We start from the raw sequence: 19047 nt of genomic DNA, 5'->3' as shown, positions 1-19047 counted from the left end.
GCTGGAAAACAAATTTTCAGAATTTAAGGGGAAAAAAAAACAGAAGATGGGATTATTGTGCAGCCCTCACACTTCCACTTGATCCCATGAGGAAGGTATTTTTTGTTTATGCACCAATCTTCAAACATATCTGCATGAGAATCTATAAGCATTTTTCATGTTTCTTTTACTATATAACAATCAAGTCTGTTTAGGATTTTATTTTTATAGGTTTCTTTTTAAAAAAAAATCTAATTATTATCAAATGGTTATCAGGAGTCATCCCACCGAAGGATAGAGAACCATCAATGAGCAACACTCCTCATTGTAGTCTAGAAAAACCACACAATTCAACAACACATTTGATATCCCATATTCATATATGGGACATGAATTGAAACTATACTTGCCCTCTCATTTTACTTTTGTCCCTAGATACTTCTCCTTGCTTCTGATTTGCCGCTTGACTATCCACATTCATCCTCAGGATTGGATTAAATCCTCAGTTGCCGTTTGACTTGCAACTGACAAATTAGTTGAGAGTTCATTCACAATGCGTGATTAATTTCTTTCTCATGGCTGGTCTGAGGCAATAACTTTTTCTCTTCACGAGGTAGCTGATCAGAGAGCTGCACTGCAGACGTGTGTATTGATGACTTGCTCGAGCTCAAGCAGCTCATGTACTAGATCAACACGAGAAGTTTGAGAATTTTTTTTTTGACTGCTCTAACTTTCCAACTTCTCTTTTGACATGCCGTACAAGATCAACTCATCTACTGATACCAAAAGCAAGATGATGATCCGAACTGGCGTGAAATCTTCCACAACTTTACCAGTTTCTCAAGCTGAGAATAGAAGTAAAATTAATTAGTCATGATATGATACGATGCATAATGGTGTGATCTGATAAAATTGGACAGTTAAAAATCAGGGACGTGACAGTCAGAAAATTAACATTTGTCATCAGCATCCTCTGCTGACGATCTGTTTCCTCATCGTTCTGCTTCTCGTAGTCGTACTTAGAATTATGACGACAATATTACTATTGCTTTTGTACATTCTCCATCAAAATGCTTCCACTGATGGTGAGGATGACTCCGTTCTCGCCACCGGCGGTGCCTCTTCTTCGTCCTCCTCGACGGCGTCCCATAGGAACTGCGCGTAAGAACCTAGCACGTAGCTTAAAACACGTACCTCTGGATTAGAGATCATGTCACAATCAAGAATTTAGGAAATGAAGCTTATAATTACCAGTCGTCCGGCGATGCTTTGACGGCGAGCTCGAAGTAGGAATTTATTTTCTGCCCCATTTTGAATAATCGCAATCGAATCTCGAATTTTTGAGGAATTCGATCCCTCTCACCTCGTGAAGGAATCTCCCGTAGTTTCTCAAGAGGAGCGGATTAGCAGAGTCGGTCTCCAACATCTGCTGGTAGTAATCCGAGATCCTTCTGTTGTCGTCATGATCGCCGTCTCCGCCCCTCCTGCCTCGGCCGACATTCTTTCCCTTTCCCGTCCCGCCGCCTGAGTACTCCATCTGCCCCGCTAGCCCAGCCAGCACCGACATTCCAAGATCGCACCATTTCACCGCCAGATCATCCTCCTCTTCCTCCGCCACCTTCTCCGGGATCGGAGGAGAGCGGTTCGATCCGGCGAGATTGGCTCCGGCCCGTCGAAAAGACACTTCTTCCTCCCGCCCTCTGTTTCAAGATGAATCGCGGCAGCGCACTGGCACTGGGGAGAATGCATTGAGCTGGTGGTCCACCTCAGGAACGAGTTCCCGGAGCCGGAATCGTGGACTCCGTCCGTCCTCGGAGATCGGTGGACGAGTCGGCGACTCAGTGACTGAGCCTGAGGCGGTGCAGAGTCCAGCGATCCTTGTGACATGAAACGGTGATTTATAGCCAGCGGTTCACGTGACAACGTCACAGGTTACGGAGAGTTTTTAAATTAAGCTTAAAGCATTTGCCTCCCTTAAGTTTGCAATCGACTCTTTAAACACTTATCGTGACACTTACATAAATAATTATACTCATATATGTCCACAAAGTGCCATTAGGTACTAAGACTATATTAACTTCTTAACTTCTGAACAAATCTTTCTTTATACAATTAACGTATTTGAGATCATTCTTCTTCACATGATTTATCCTTTTACAAAAGAAATAAGTTATTACCTTATGTTATTTTTGTTGCTTTGTATTATGTGAAATCCCAATAATAATAGTTTTTTTCCCTTTATTGCTTTTTTTTTTTTGTTGGTGCATGTCATGACAATTAGAAACTAAATCAACACTTTCAATCTCTTCTTCTTTTGTATACATTGAGGAATAAACTTAAAAGGTCCTCTCGGATGGGTTAGTGACTAGTACATGAGATGTTACCACAATGAGATCTAGGGTTCGATTAGTCACACTAGATCAAGCAGTTCATGTAAACTTAAAGGAGTCTAAAAAAAACATCTTTTATGTATAAATATTTTATTATTATAAAAAATAGTCCATATTTATTTATTATAATATTCCTACCAATCAACCATAAAAAAAAAATACTTATTTTTTTTATTCTTCTCAATTTCACTCTCTTTCAATTGCTATTTTATTTTGTGTTCGTGGACAAAATGCATAGAGCCAGAAAATATATATAATTTAGAATATTTATTTTAAAAAAATTGATCATGAATCAAACTGGCCATTTGGTCTAGTGGTATGATTCTCGCTTAGGGTGCGAGAGGTCCCGAGTTCAATTCTCGTAATACCCCTTTTTTATTTTTTGTCTTTTATTTATAATTTTTATCTAGAAAATTGGTAAAACTATCGATCTTTTATGCTGTTTATACATGGAAGAATAATATTAATCATAATCTCAAAATTCTCTTTAGTTTTCAATGTGGCTGGAAAACAAAAATTTTCAGAATTTAAGGAAAAAAAACAGAAGATGGGATTATTGTCCAGCCCTCACACTTCCACTTGATCCCATGAAGAAGGTATTTTTTGTTCATGCACCAATCTTGAAACATATCTGCATGAGAATCTATAAGCATTTTTCATGTTTCTTTTACTATAACAATCAAGTCTGTTTAGGATTTTATTTTTATATGTTTCTTTTTTTTTAAAAAAAAAAATCTAATTATTATCAAATGGGTATTAGGAGTCATCCCGCCGAACCGAAGGATAGAGATCCATCAATGAGCAACACTCCTCATTGTAGTCTAGAAAAACCACACAATTCAACAACACATTTGATATCCCATATTCATATATGGGACATGAATTGAAACTATACTTGCCCTCTCATTTTACTTTTGTCCCTAGATACTTCTCCTTGCTTCTGATTTGCCGCTCGACTATCCACATCCATCCTCAGGATTGAATTAAATCCTCAGTTGCTGCTTGACTTGCAACTGACAAATTAGTTGAGAGTTCATTCACAATGCGTGATTAATTTCTTTCTCATGACAGGTCTGAGGCAATAACTTTTTCTCTTCATGAGGTAACTGATCAGAGAGCTGCACTGCAGACTCGTGTGTATTGATGACTTGCTCGAGCTCAAGCTGCTCATGTACTAGAACAACACGAGAAGTTTGAGAATTTTTTTAGACTGCTCTAACTTTCCAACTTCTCTTTTGACATGCCTTACAAGATCAACTCATCTACTGATACCAAAAGCAAGATGATGATCCGAACTGGCACGAAATCTTCCACTACTTTACAAGTTTCTCAAGCTGAGAACAGAAGCAAAATTAATTAGGCAATTAGCCACAATAGTTTGTAAACTTGAAATATTTAGATAGCATGGTAACAATTCTCTCCGCTTACAGTTCTACACTCAGAGATGGAGAAGAATCCAGGAAAATATTAAAGAAGATGAAGAAGAATCCAATAGGAAAAATCAAGAACATCAACATTTGTCATCTGCGTCCACTGCTGTTGGTCTCTTTCCTTATCTTGCTGCTTCTTGTCTCTGATAAGTTATGCTTAGAAATTAGAATCATGAAGACAAGATGAAGAAGAATTCAATAAGAAAAAAGACAATAGCTAGCTGCAGCTCTCTACCGTCATCCTCCGAATGCTAAAGCAAAGATCAAGAAAATTAACATTTGTCATTAGCAGAGTCGGTCTCCAACATCTGCTGGTAGTAATCCGATCGAGATCCTTCGGTTGTCGTCATGATCGCCGTCTCCGCCCCTCCTGCCTCGGCCGACATTCTTCCCCTTTCCCGTCCCGCCGCCTGAGTACTCCATCTGCCCCGCTAGCCTAGCCAGCACCGACATTCCAAGATCGCACCATTTCACCGCCAGATCATCCTCCTCTTCCTCCGCCACCTTCTCCGAGATCGGAGGAGAGCGGTTCGATCCGGCTAGATTGGCTCCGGCTCGTCGAAGAAGACACTTCTTCCCCCCGCCCTCTGTTTCAAGATGAATCGCGGCAGCGCACTGGCACTGGGGAGAATGCAAGGAGCTGGTGTTCCGCCTCAGGAACGAGTTCCCGGAGCCGGAATCGTGGACTGGACTCCGTCCGTCCTCGGAAATGTGAGGAAGGATCCTACACGGATAAGGACCGTGGAGATCATCCCTGAGACGACTATTTTCGCTCGATCGGTGGACGAGTCGGCGACTCAGTGACTGAGCCTGAGGCGGCGCAGAGTCCAGTGATCCTTGTGACATGAAACGGTGATTTATAGCCGGCGGTTCACGTGACAACGTCACATGTTACTGATTACGGAGAGTTTTTAAATTAAGCTTAAAGCATTTGTCTCCCTCAGTTTGACTCTTTAAACAGCTATCGTGACACTTACATAAATAATTATACTCATATACGTCCACAAAGTGCCATTTGGTACTAAGACTATATTAACTTCTGAACAAATCTTTCTTTATACAATTAACGTATTTGAGATCATCCTTCTTCACATGATTTACCCTTTTACAAAAGAAATAAGTTATTACCTTATGTTATTTTTGTTGCTTAATTTGTATTATGTGAAATCCCAACAACCATAGTTTGTTTTCCCTTTATTGTTCTTTTTTTTTTGTTGGTGCATTGTCATGACAATTAGAAACTAAATCAACACTTTCAATCCTATTTTATTTCAATCTCTTCTTCTTTTGTATACATTGAGGAATAAACTTAAAAGCCTATTTTTCCTTTATAGCTCATCTCTAGTGAATTAAATTGTATTGCCAAAGAGATCAAGAGTAAATATATAAGAATGTCCTCCGATAATTCTAACTTTATATTGTTTGGACATTGATGTGGTGATGATGGGGTTCCATCCTGCTATCACGGTGGAGGTCAATGGAGGTCAGAATCAAGACGGTCAACGGATGGATGGTATTGACCTGTCGGACGAGGCATATTCCGACCATGGGTTAAGCATCGTCTTGCCGTTTCCGACACATTAATTAAACCAACGCTCAAGGGACGCGTAGAAGCCGAGCTAAGCCGAGCGGCTCTCCCGCTCGGTCAGACGGCGGACGATACAGATAGAGGACTTTTAGTCGAGCATCTCTCCTGCTCGGCGCAATAGTGGGCTTTCAGCCGACATGGAATAATTAAACCGACGCTCAGGGGATGCGCAGAAGCCTAGTCGAGCGGCTCCTCCGCTCAGCCTAGTAGCAGACTCGACATGTAATAACTGTAATAGAACTAATTATGCTAAAACAGTAATATTTAATTGCACTAATAAACGACGAGCATGCAATAAACTTTAATAACAGCAAAGGGTTAAGAAATTGTGTATCTCCGGTCGAAGCGTCGGACATGCCGACTGTCTTTAGAGAATTGATTGCCACCCACGGTGCAAAGGCTCTCCGGCAAAATCCTCCCAAGATCCGACAACCGCTTGCGTCGCTCGTAGGTGCACTCCAAAACGAGCACCGCACTCGGACTCAACCTCAAATCGCAAACCAAGCCTCAGAACTCGGAACAAGGGGAGAGAAGAAGAAGCAGAAGGCAGAAGAAATGCTTTGCTTCGGTGTGTTTTCAGAAGGAACGGAGGAAGTGTATTTATACACTTCGAAACAGTGCAGAGGAAGGGACGCACTTCCTCTTCTCACGCGCAGATGAGTTGTATCGCATCCTCATACGACGCGGAGCGCGCGCGGATGCGTTGTATCGACGCGGAGCGCTGCTTCGCTTCCTCACGCGGACCAGAAACGAGACCAAACTAGAAACCAAACTGGTTTGGTTCAGACTGAACCAAACCAGCAAAAATAGACCGGACCGCCCGTGAGCGCAAGGCCCACGGGCTGGGGATTTGCACCCCCCCCTGCGCGCGTTAATCGCGCACGTGACGCCCGGTTTATGGATTTCCGGCTCGAACCCCCCAAATCCACTCGATTTGGGCTTGGCCCGAGCATGCGTGTAGGTCTTCTTATTATTGCTAAGCAAGGATGGAAGGGCTTCATATATAAGCCCTTCCAAGCTTCTCCACTTAGCAATGTGGGACTAAAAAATACTACAAAAATTGCTTTGAATTTAAAACAAAACTCAACAATCCCCCACAAATTCAAAGCAATTTTTTTTTTTAGTCAAAAACAAAGATATGTTCTGAGGCTTGGTTGCAATGAGCTTTCAGTGAAAATACCTTCCGGTTTGAATTTTCACCTAAGTACACCAATCTTATTCACATAGGTTTGAAGAGAACAGAGTCTTGATCTTAAACCTTTTATATGTGAAGATCAATTGGTAACAACTCATCACTGGCGACGGTTGAATCCTTCTGGGTTGGTGCATTACGGCCATGCCACCGAATCTTGTTTCATAAGTGCTAAGGAGAGTTGCCTAGACCCCCCACACTGCGGCCTCACAGTTACACTTACATAGGTGAGTTCTCCAAGGATGTACTGCAAGCATCCTGTCATTAAGACCTTGAACTCATTAAGAGCTCTTAAGCTCATCCTTACTAGCAGTCAAGCATCTATCCAGGGAAGAGACTATGAGATTATATCTCAATTAATTTGATGCTTACGTTTCACCCTTATAGCTTGTTTGTACCACATTGAACCTACTTTTTGGGATCTCCAATCAGATAGGTTGGGTTGCCGCTATAGATGAAACCAGGACAGGCCTCAGTCCCATTCCCTTACTGGATCTCTTGATTTTCTCAGAATCAAGTCCTTTAGTGAGTGGCAATATTGTCTTTTGAACTTACAAAGTCCAATGACACCACTCCAAGAGACACTAGCTCACGAATAGACTTTAATCTTATTCGTACATGTCTCTTCTGTTTCTGGTTATACTTGGAGCTTCTAATCTGAGCTATTGTTGTTTGATTGTCACAGAAATAGAAGGTATTGGCTTCATCATCAAGGGAATTTCAGAAAGAAGACCCTTAAGCCAATCAACTTCAGTTACTGTGGTATCCAAAGCACACAATTCTGCCTCAGATGTAGAACGGGTTATAATCGTCTGTTTAACAGACCTCCAAGCAACTGCACCGCCTCCAAGTGTAAAGACATAACCAGTAACGCCTTTACACTCAGCAGTGTCAGCTATCCAACTAGCATCACTATATCCCTCCAGGACTGCAGGGAATCTCCCATACCACAAGCCCAAGGATATAGTGCCTTTCAAATATCTGAGTACTCTATCTAATGCATCCCAATGCGTTCTGTCCGGACAGCTGGTAAACCTGCTCAATTTCGATATAGCAAAAGAAATATCAGGTCTAGAACAATTAGCTAAATACATTAAACTACCTATTATTTGTGAGTATCTTAATTGAGACACTGCCACACCACTATTATTCTTGTGGAGAGTTTTTGAAGGGTCATATGGTGTGACAACAGATTTAACTTGGCTATAGCCATATTTCTCTAATACTCTCTCAACATAGAGTGATTGAGAAATTGCTATTCCATCAGTTGATCGAGTCAACTTCAGCCCTAAAATCATATCAGCACAACCTATATCCTTCATATCAAACTTACCACTTAAGAGGGCCTTAGTCTCATTAATAATTGAAAGATTAGTTCCAAATAGTAGAATATCATCTACATATAAACATAGGATAATACAATTATCACCTTTCATTTTAGCATACACACATTTATCAGAGTCATTTACTTCAAAGCCAAACGATAGCATAGCTCTATCAAATTTTTCGTACCACTGCTTTGGGGCTTGCTTCAAACCATAAAGAGATTTGACTAACCTACAGACTTTATTCTCATTTCCAGAGACTACATATCCCTCAGGCTGATCCATATATATCTCTTCTTCTAGATCTCCATTTAGGAATGCCGTTTTGACATCCATTTGATGGACCTCAAGATGATATATGGATGCTAATGCAATTAACACTCGGATTGTAGTAATTCTGGTAACGGGAGAATAAGTATCAAAATAGTCAATCCCTTCTTTTTGTTTGAATCCCTTAGCAACTAGGCGGGCTTTGAATTTATCTACTGACCCATCAGGCTTTAGTTTTCTCTTAAACACCCATTTACATCCTATAGTGGTACACCCAGGAGGTAAATCTACCAACTCCCAAGTGACATTAGAGATAATAGAGTCCATTTCACTTTTAATGACCTCTTTCCAGTGCTTAGCTTCAGGAGAAGCCATAGCATCTCTATATGTCACAGGGTCACCTTCTATATTATAGGTGATAAAGTCCTGGCCTAAATCCGTAGACACACGTTGCCTCTTGCTCCTTCTCGGTTCTGTACACTCACTAGATTCATCTAGTCTAGAATGACTTGAGGAAGGTGTACCCACTACGGATAATGGGACCTCTACAGAAGAAGGCTCATTTCTAGTAGGAATACTAGATTGAGGTGTTCTCGTCTTCATAGGAAATATATCCTCAAAAAATGTAGCATCGCGAAGTTCTACAATAGTATTTGCATCTATTACAGGAATTTCTGATTTAATAATCAGGAACCTATATGCAATACTATTTTGAGCATAACCCAAGAAGATACCATCTACAGTCTTTGGACCAAGTTTTTTCCTTCTGTGTTCAGGTACTAGTACCTTTGCCAGGCACCCCCACACTTTAAGGTATTTCAAACTTGTCCTTCGACCTTTCCAAAGCTCATATGGGGTTTTATCCCTTGACTTCATTGGGACTCTATTTAGCACATGGCATGCAGTGTATAGAGCCTCCCCCCCACATAATGTTGGGTAACCCAGAACTACCTAACATGGAATTAATCATATCTTCAAGGGTTCGATTTTTTCGTTCTGCTATACCGTTGGATTGAGGACTATATGGAGCAGTTACCTCATGGATTATACCTGTATCTTGACAAAATTTTTGAAACAGGTTCGAGGTAAATTCTCCACCCCTATCAGACCTTAACCTCTTAATAGTTTTATTGGTTTGATTCTCAGCTTCAGATTTAAAAATCATAAATTTATCTAAAGCTTCATCCTTGGTTTTTAACAAATAAACATAACAATAACGAGAGTGGTCATCAATGAAGGTAATGAAATACCTTTTATGGTCTCTCGTTATTACACCGTTAAACTCACAACAGTCAGTATGAATCAATTCTAAAATATCAGAATTTCTATCAACTGATTTGAAGGGTTTACGGGGTTGTTTATATTGCACACAAATTTCACATTTTTTCTTATCATTTATAGCATGCTTAGGGATCATGTCAAGATTCATCATCCTTTTTACGGTATTAAAATTGACATGTCCTAATCTGTCATGCCACATATCATAAGACTCAATGTTATATGAACAACCAATATTAGAAGTTTTATTTAAAGTAGCATTTTCTACATTGAGTTTAAATAAACCTTCATTAAGGTAACCTTTTCCAATAAAGGTTCCTAAATGTAATATTACAACTTTATTACATTTGAAGTTCAACTCATAACCAGCACGAACTAACTTTGATCCGCTAATCAAATTCCGACGGACCGCTGGAACATGATGCACCTCATGCAGTGACAGGACTTTTCCAGAGGTGAACCTCAGGTCAACTTGTGCCCTGGCTGCAGAATGGTTCCCCATGGTCACGGAAGTGCCTTCAATTACCTGATAAGTAAGGAAGGCAGAGCGATCAGCACAACAGTGTACATTAGCACCTGTATCAACTAACCATTCATTGGGTTGATAGATCAAGTTTAGTTCAGGTTTGAAGGTAACAAACCTATCGCTGGTGTCGTCATTAGCAGTCACGACATTTACTTGTGCCTTGGTGTTGGACGTATTGCTTTGGTTCTTGTCCTTTCGCTTAGGGCAGAATTTGGCATAATGTCCAACCTGTCCACATGCCCAGCAAGGCTTAGGTTTAGTTCCAGTTTTCTTTTGAACCTTTGGGTTGGGTTTCATCTTGTTCTTTATTTTCTGATTTTTGAATTTCTTTTTGTCAGATGAGACTACTACATTTGCCTTTGGAATAAAATCCATAGGCATTCTTGTATCATCATTTTTATGTTGCTTCCGATGTTCTTCTTCGATATTTAAGGCAATCATCAAATCTTCGAGAGAGATTTTACCTCTCCGATGTTTAAGAGTCATGCCAAAATCTTCCCAACTCGGAGGCAATTTTTCGATGATAGACAAGACCTGAAATTTTTTGGGTAATGGCATATCTCCTTGAGCAAGACCATGAATTTGAACTTTGCATTCATGTGTCTGCTCAACCACAAATTTACCTTCAACCATTTTGAAGTTCAGGAATTTTGCCACAGTATACTTTTCTAAACCAGAATCTTCGGAGTTGTATTTTTTATCCAAAGATTTCCACAGCTCTTTAGCTGAAGAGGTTGAGCAGTATACATCAAATAGTGCGTCTGAGAGGGCAGACAGGATTCTCCCATGGCAGAGATAATCCCTTTGCTTAAACCTCTCTAAGGTAGCACTACGGGCAGGTTCCTCTTCATTAGGTGAAGGAGGGTCTGTTTCTATAACGGAGAATAGCCCTAGCGTAGTAAGCCAAAATTTCATTCGTTGTTGCCAACGTCTGAAGTTTTGCCCGTAAAATTTTTCGGGTCGGGCACTAGCCTCATCAGACCCCGTTACCCTATCGTTCATCATGTTTATTGATGCTACAATCAATTCTCTAAAATTGTAATAACTGTAATAGAACTAATTATGCTAAAATAGTAATATTTAATTGCACTAATAAACGACGAGCATGCAATAAACTTTAATAACAGCAAAGGGTTAAGAAATTGTGTATCTCCGGTCGAAGCGTCGGACGTGCCGACTGTCTTTAGAGAATTGATTGCCGCCCACGGTGCAAAGGCTCTCCGGCAAAATCCTCCCAAGATCCGACAACCGCTCGCGTCGCTCGTAGGTGCACTCCAAAACGAGCACCGCACTCGGACTCAACCTCAAATCGCAAACCAAGCCTCAGAACTCGGAACAAGGGGAGAGAAGAAGAAGCAGAAGGCAGAAGAAATGCTTTGCTTCGGTGTGTTTTTAGAAGGAACGGAGGAAGTGTATTTATACACTTCGAAATAGTGCAGAGGAAGGGACACACTTCCTCTTCTCACGCGCGGATGAGTTGTATCGCATCCTCATACGACGCGGAGCGCGCGGATGCGTTGTATCGACGCGGAGCGCTGCTTCGCTTCCTCACGCGGACCAGAAACGAGACCAAACTGGTTTGGTTCAGACTGAACCAAACCAGCAAAAACAGACCGGACCGCCCGTGAGCGCAAGGCCCACGGGCTGGGGATTTGCACCCCCCCGCACGTGACGCCCGGTTTATGGATTTCCGGCTCGAACCCCCCAAATCCACTCGATTTGGGCTTGGCCCGCGCATGCGTGTAGGTCTTCTTATTATTGCTAAGCAAGGATGGAAGGGCTTCATATATAAGCCCTTCCAAGCTTCTCCACTTAGCAATGTGGGACTAAAAAATACTACAAAAATTGCTTTGAATTTAAAACAAAACTCAACACGACATTAGTCGAGCATGCCGACACTGAACTGCCCGCCAAGCGACTATCCCGCTCAACCAAGCGATAGAGCATGTGGACAGTGGGCTTCCGGCTAAGCGACCATTCGGTTCGGCCCAGCAACGGACGACACTTGGACAGGGGACTTTCAGCCGAGCGGCTATCCCGCTCGGTGTGGCAGCAGACGCAAAGATATCAAAATCCTGACCAAGCGGTCATTTCGCTCGGCCAAGCAACAGACACAACTAGATATTCTTCGATATCCTTTTGGGAGCTAGTGCCGCTGACAGGCGGCATGGTCAGACAGAGGATCGTACGACGGAAGTTTTCACTATCACTTCAGAGATATGTTCAACCTATTAAGGTACTGTATCAGAGACACTTTACTGACATATCCCTTCAGGAAAACCTTGGGATAGCGTGGCCGCTTCAAGAAGCGTGCACACACACTATAGGAGCCCTATATAGGGGGGGGGGGGGGGGTTCAGGCATCGATGGAGGTATGTTTTTCTCGCGATTTCTACTGTTGCGCTACAGTTCTCTTTGCTTCTTCTTGCTTCGTCGGAAGCTGACTTGAGCGTCGGAGGGCCATCGCCGGGGGCCCCTTCCCTAGCTCGGCACTGACGCTGCTTGTGTTGCAGGCGGGAGCGAAGTCCACTGGAGGTCAGCAAGAGCGCCACATCCCTGGCATCCATCTCCTCGACTTTCGGACAGAATCATATTTAGCGTCGTCTATGGGAACGTCACTTGAATCCGAGCCGAAAGTCCTCATTCACTCGGATTCCCAGCTCACCGCTCAGCAACTATCCGGGGCCTTTGAGATAAGCAGCACACGGCTAAGGCTCTATGCAGAGGATTTCGAAAAGCTGAAGGCCAACTTCCAAGAAGTGGTTATACAGAAGATCCTCCGATCGGAGAACCAAGCGGCGAATGAGCTAGGAAAGCTAGCCAGCTCATTAACGTCGATCGTCATAGGTCAGCCGATCGAGCAAGTCTCACTAGTGGCCCACATCAACCGTATGGAGGGAATCTGTTGGATCATGAAAGTCGATAGAGGGGGGAAGGTGAATATCGATTGAAAATGTTCGTAGAGAGTACGTAGCGGAAAAATGAAATCACAACGCTAACAAGAACGTTTTACTTGGTTCGGAGCCTTTGTCGACTCCTACTCCAAGGCCCGCACTCATCGAGTGCTTTCGTTGGGCAATCCACTAGCAATTCAAAAAAGTTTTTACAAAATGGAAGTACAGGAATGCTAAATAATGAAATATCTGTTGGAACCCCAATGTTATTTTGGTGTGATCAACAAGTTAAGTTAGGTCTTGTGTGTTTTTAACCTTGTGTCTAAGTGTGCAGGAGCTTAGGAGCACAGGTAGTCGAGCGAAAGACCCAGCTAGCGAGAAGGACGACACGCGATGCATCCGTGGGACGAGGCGCTGCAGAAGAGTACACCGACGGACGAGAAGGAAGCGTGCGGTGGTTTCGAGGGACGAGAAGCCGGAGCGGAAGACTATTCGGGGAGCAAGAGACGTAGCTAGCGAGAAGGTCGGCACGAGGTGATACCGAGGGACGTCGACTGCCGATGAGTACGCTGGCGAACAAAAAGGAAGCACGCGACGATTCCGAGGGACGAAAAGCTGGAGCGGAAGCCTGCTCGAGAAGACCGAAAGTTGGGTTCGGGTGAGCCCTATTCCGGATGGCAGAGATCACCCAAGCGAGCGGAAGACTCGGTCTGAGGCGAACGGAGCCGGAGCAGAAGACCCGAACTGAAAAAAGTCAACGGGGATGACTTTCCCAACCGAGGCGCCCGGAACTCTCCGGGGCGCCCGGAACCTTTCCAGGCGCCCGAAGTTGACTTTTTGACCAGATCGTGTCAATCACGATCTGAACATTAGGGGATAAAGTTTTATCCCCTCCAGGGTGCTCGAACCCCTTCGGGGCCCCCCGACCAAGGCTATAAGTATAGCCTTGGTCTAGAAGCTTTTCATCAACTCAAGAATTGTAATTCCAACACTTGTACGCTCAATTTCTAGATTAGCTTCTCTGTTTTGTGCTTCAACATTGTACGAGGCTTCTCCGCCTGAAGGAGTATTTAGTGCAACATTTTTCTTGGATTAATAACCTTCCCGGTTGTAATCAAGTAAATCTCGGTGTGCCTTGTCTTTTCTGTTTCTTTCTGTTTAAGCTTTTATTTCTATGCAAGTGTTAGTTTAAAAAGTCGAGAAGGGTTGTACTTTTTTTTTTTGCAGGCTATTCAACCCCCCTTCTAGTCGGCCGCCAACGGTCCAACAAGTGGTATCAGAGCCAAGGCGCTTCAGGAGGACTAACCGCCAAACGGAGCAACGATATAACGGTCGGACCAAGCATCTACCCGCCGAAGTTCGAAGGGGAATTCGCTAGCTGGAAAAAGCGAATGCAGGTATTCTTTAAAACCGATTTTGATTTAATGTTAATTATGGAATTCGGTTTTATAGCACCGGAAGGTAAGGAGAAATACCACTGGACAAAAAAGGAGCAGGCCGACTACGTGGCAAACGGCAAAGCTGAGTACCATCTACTAACCGTTCTTCCGCCACAAGAAGTCAACCGGATCGGCAACTACGACTCCGCGAAGAAACTTTGGGAGAAGTTCCTTGAGCTGCATGAAGGAACATCCGAAGCTAAGCTCGTGAAATGAGATTTACTCGGCAACCAGCTCACCAGCCTGCGACTTGGGGAAGACGAGACAGTTGCGCATCTGCACTCAAGGATAAAGGAAATCATCACCGGACTTTTGAATCTCGGAGAGACGGTAAGTAACCGAGATTCACTAAGGTGCGCACTAAATTCCTTTCTTAGAAATTCAAATGGGCGTCACTAGTAGATGTCTTGTATATTTTACAAGACTTAGAAAATATTTTCTTAGAAGAATTCTTTTCTACATTTGAAGTGCACGAATCAAGATATACAGGTACGAAGGAGCCCAAGAACAACGTCACCCTCAAAGAATTGAGAGACGAACCTGAGTCGGAGTCTTCTCTCGACGACGACGAAATGGCAATGATGGTAAAATAGTTTAAGAATCTTTGTAAATCTAGGAAATATAACCATCCGCATAGGAAAAAGAAAAGGACCATTCTCTGCTACCACTGCGACGAAGAAGGGCATGTCAAGGACAACTGCCCCAAGCTAAAGAACAAGGATAAGGATAAAGGTAAGAAGTCTGTCCAAAAGCGCAAGGCCCTAAAGGCGATGTGGGACGATACGTTGTCCGCATCGAAAGTCGAGGCGTTCTCCGAGCTTGCATTAATGGTGAGTCATCAAGACGACGACTGCGATTCAAGCTCTTCCGAAATGAGCATCGAGAGCATCGATGAAGGGGGAGCTACGTCGGAAGAAAGCAGCACTTCAGGGGGAGACACGGACAACGAGATCGATAAGGTAAGTCAGGTAAGATCTCTTCCTCCCGACAAATTGTTTAAGTTCGTTAAACTATTAACAAAAGATTGCTGCAAGTTAGAAAAAGAAATTAAGAATTTAAAAATAATATTAGCTAAATCTTGCCCAATAGAAGAATTCAACATAATTAAGTTAGAAAATGAAAATCTGAAAATTCAAGTAGATAACTTGAAAAACCGTGCATGTTCATCTAATACAAATTTTAGAAGATTTAATAATTTAAATTGGTATTTTAGTTATCACCAGGGATAAATTAGGAATATTTCAAAAAGATATATCCCTAAGAAATTTTTAATCAATCCAGTAGGCTGGAACCTATATTGGGTTCCAAAGTTCGGTCTGACTTAAACTTGAACTAATTAGATTTAGAGCTTTCAGCGAGAAAATTAGACATGAAAATTTCTTTATGAGACTTTGTCTAAGGAAGTGGTTGTTGCTCCAATAACCAAGAAGGTCTAATGCCTCGCCATAACCTGGAAGCCAAAATATTGAAATAAAATGTTTAATTAACTTTCTGATAAAACATTAAAGTTAAAATTTAATAATGCTTTAAAAAGTCTATTAAATATTTTTTTAAATTTTTTTTTAAAAAATTACTTAGAATTTTTTAAAAAAACTTTTACTTGGAAAAATAAGTTAAAAGTTCTTCTGAAATTAAAAATTTTTCTTCTTAAATTTTTACTTAGAAATTTTTTTTATATTTTTGCAAAATTTCCTAAGTCAAAATTTCTTAAGATTTTTATTGAGTTTTTCCTTAAAAAATTTTCTTACCTAAAGTTTTACTTAGAAATTGTTTAACTTAGAATATTTTTTGCTGAAAATTATTACAAATTCTCTAACTTAGAATTCTTGTTAAGAAAGTTAGAAAATTTTTTTACCCTTAGATTTTTTTGGACCCCCATTTTTTTATGTGATCAAAGGGGGAGAAGGAAATGTATAAGTCTAGGGGGAGGTAGATCAAAATTTTAAATTTTCTATCTTTTTGTACTTTATTACAAAATTAGTTAGTTTATTTTTTTATGTCTATTTACCCTAGCTTAACTTGGGTTGCTCACATCAAAAAGGGGGAGATTGTTGGAACCCCAAGGTTATTTTGGTGTGATTAACAAGTTAAGTTATGTCCTGTGTGTTTTTAACCTTGTGTCTAAGTGTGCAGGAGCTTAGGAGCATAGGTAGTCGAGCGGAAGACCCAGCTAGCGAGAAGGACGACACGCGGTGCATCCGAGAGACGAGGTGCTACGGAAGAGTACACCGACGGACGAGAAGGAAGCGTGCGGTGGTTCCGAGGGACGAGAAGCCGGAGCGAAAGACTGCTCGGGGAGCAAGAGACGTAGCTAGCGAGAAGGTCGGCACGGGGTGCGACCGAGGGACGAAGACTGTCGATGAGTACGCTGGCAGACGAGAAGGAAGCACGAGACGATTCCGAGGGACGAGAAGCCGGAGCGGAAGCCTGCTTGAGAAGACCGAAAGTTGGGTTCGGGTGAGCCCTATTCCGGATGACAGAGATCACCCAAGCAAGTGGAAGACTCGGTCTGAGGCAAACGGAGTCAGAGCAGAAGACCCGGGTTGAAAAAAGTCAACGGCGATGACTTTCCCAGCCGGGGCGCCCGGAACTGTCCGGGGCACTCTGAACAGTCCGGGGTGCCCGGAACTTTCCGAGGCGCCCGGACCAGTTCGAGGCGCTCGAAACCCTTCCTGGCGCCTGGAGTTGACTTTTTGACCAGATCGCGTCAATCACGATCTGAACGTTGGGGGATAAAGTTTTATCCCCTCCAGGGTGTCCGGAACCCCTTCAGGGCGCCCCGACCAAGGCTATAAGTATAGCCTTTGTCCATAAGCTTTTCATCAACTCAAGTATTGTAATTCCAAGACTTGTATGCTCAATTTCTAGATTATCTTCTCTATTTTGCGCTTCAACGTTGTACGAGGCTTCTCCGCCTGAAGGAGTATTTAGTGATACATTTTCCTTGGATTAGCAACCTCCCGGGTTGTAACCAAGTAAATCCCGGTGTGACTTGTCTTTTCTGTTTCTTTCTGTTTAAGCTTTTATTTCTATTCAAGTGTTAGTTTAAGAAGTCGAGAAGGGTTGTGCTTTTTATTTTTGCAGGCTATTCAACCCCCCTTCTAGCCGGCCGCCAACAGTCCAACAATACCGACAACAATTAAAGAAAAGAAGAAACAGCGCATTGATGGAGAAGCTTCGTAGCGTCGTAGGGGCACAACACGACAGAGCAAGCGTTGGATGGCGTTGTAGTGAATTATTCTTTGTTTCAGGGTTCACCCTCCTTATATAGGAGGCTCCGGGCGCTCGGATCCCTTCCGGGCGCCTAGAGTGTGACGTAGCCCAACCAACCATAGAGCTCCACGTGGTGACGCGGTGAGGAGATAAAATTTGCACTCCGGGCGCCCGAATCCCTTCCGAGCGCCCGGACCCCATTTTCCAGCAGCTTTAACTCCTTTCAAGAAAACGTTAGTCCGAAGCATAATGTAAATTTTATTACCCTGCAAAACAAAGTGTTAGCACAATTATAATAATCAAACAGAGTATTAATTAGATTCCGTCCCATCGAGACCGGAATCTAGTTAAGATCTCCACTTAGAGTTCCGAAATGGTTCTAAGTTGGATCGGCGCCTAAGTTCCCTTCCCGGGAACACGTCCTCACAATCACTCCCCTCCAGTGACTTACCTTAACTTACCTGCCAGACGTCCGGTCAACCCTTCGACCCGTCTGGACTTTGTGCCAGTTATCCGGTCGGCCCGTCGACCTAGCTAGGCTTCGTGCCAGACATCCGGTCAGCCCGTCGACCTGTCTAGACTTCGTACTAGCTATCCGGTCTGTCCGTCGACCTAGCTAGACTTCTCCTGCACACTTGGTCAATGCGTTAGATCACAATGAAACTAACTTAACCTACTTTGTCATTCATCAAAACCTGAGTTAGATCGTTAGTGCTAACTGCACCAATAATCTTTCCCTTTTTGATGCAATGATAATCTGGTTAAGTTAGTGAAAAAATATGCAATAAATAAGTACTTACAACCAATGATGTTAAGTTAGTCTTGTTTTATTTTTGGTAATTTTTTGTTGCTAACTAACTTAAACCACCTAACATTCCCCCTTTGACATTCATTAAAAATAAGTTTATATAAATTTTTATATAAATAAATTTGTATAAAATTCATCTTTGGATTATAAAAGGTAAGTTTACAAACTCTGATTTTCAAAGTCAACAAAATCCAATTTCCAATTTTCAAAACTGAGTTTGTGAAATCCAATATTCAAAAACTTAGTTTATAAAGGTTAATATTTTTCAAAAGTGGATGTAAAAAAAATATTTTTCAAAACTAATTTTACAAAATATTTTCAATAAAGGAAAAATAAATAAAAGAAATTTGAATTAATTCTCCCCTTGAACCTGATATAAAAAAAATTGTCTAACCAATTAGTTACTGACTTTCAGAGGATAGCAGCTTTCACTTGGTTAGTCAGGTTAAGTCAATTGTAATCAGTTAGTGTTTGACTAAACTGAATGGCTTAATCTGATTGATATGTGTTTTGTATTTAAAGCTCAGACTTGTGTTGATGCACTGAAATAAGCATCTTAAGTCTAAGCAATCTGCCTATGCATCTCACCCCTTTCTAAGTTCAGAAATACACAAACAAGTTAGCCTTAATGTGTTGGTGAGATGCTCAAACCTTAGATCTATAGGAGAATGCTTTCTAAGGGATTGATATATTCTAAGGCTAAATCTGATTTTCA

At 42.1% G+C, this 19047-nt stretch overlaps 2 long non-coding RNA genes across 2 annotated transcripts; both read right to left on the bottom strand.

Moving 5' to 3' along the window:
• Positions 1-288: 288 nt before the first annotated feature.
• Positions 289-1829, bottom strand: LOC121990567. Its single transcript, XR_006114626.1, has 3 exons — positions 1231-1829; positions 935-1159; positions 289-824 (listed from the first exon to the last, which is right to left on the bottom strand). It is a non-coding gene; the product is annotated as an uncharacterized LOC121990567 (long non-coding RNA).
• Positions 1830-3179: 1350 nt separating this feature from the next.
• Positions 3180-4612, bottom strand: LOC121990566. Its single transcript, XR_006114625.1, has 3 exons — positions 4035-4612; positions 3798-3942; positions 3180-3703 (listed from the first exon to the last, which is right to left on the bottom strand). It is a non-coding gene; the product is annotated as an uncharacterized LOC121990566 (long non-coding RNA).
• Between the last annotated feature and the right edge of the window lie 14435 nt (positions 4613-19047).

The sequence above is a fragment of the Zingiber officinale genome, chromosome 6B, assembly GCF_018446385.1.
Source record: "Zingiber officinale cultivar Zhangliang chromosome 6B, Zo_v1.1, whole genome shotgun sequence".
NCBI classification, from domain to species: domain Eukaryota; kingdom Viridiplantae; phylum Streptophyta; class Magnoliopsida; order Zingiberales; family Zingiberaceae; genus Zingiber; species Zingiber officinale.
The sequence above is the reverse complement of the archived record's forward strand: the minus strand, read 5'-3'. Positions and strand labels throughout refer to the sequence as shown.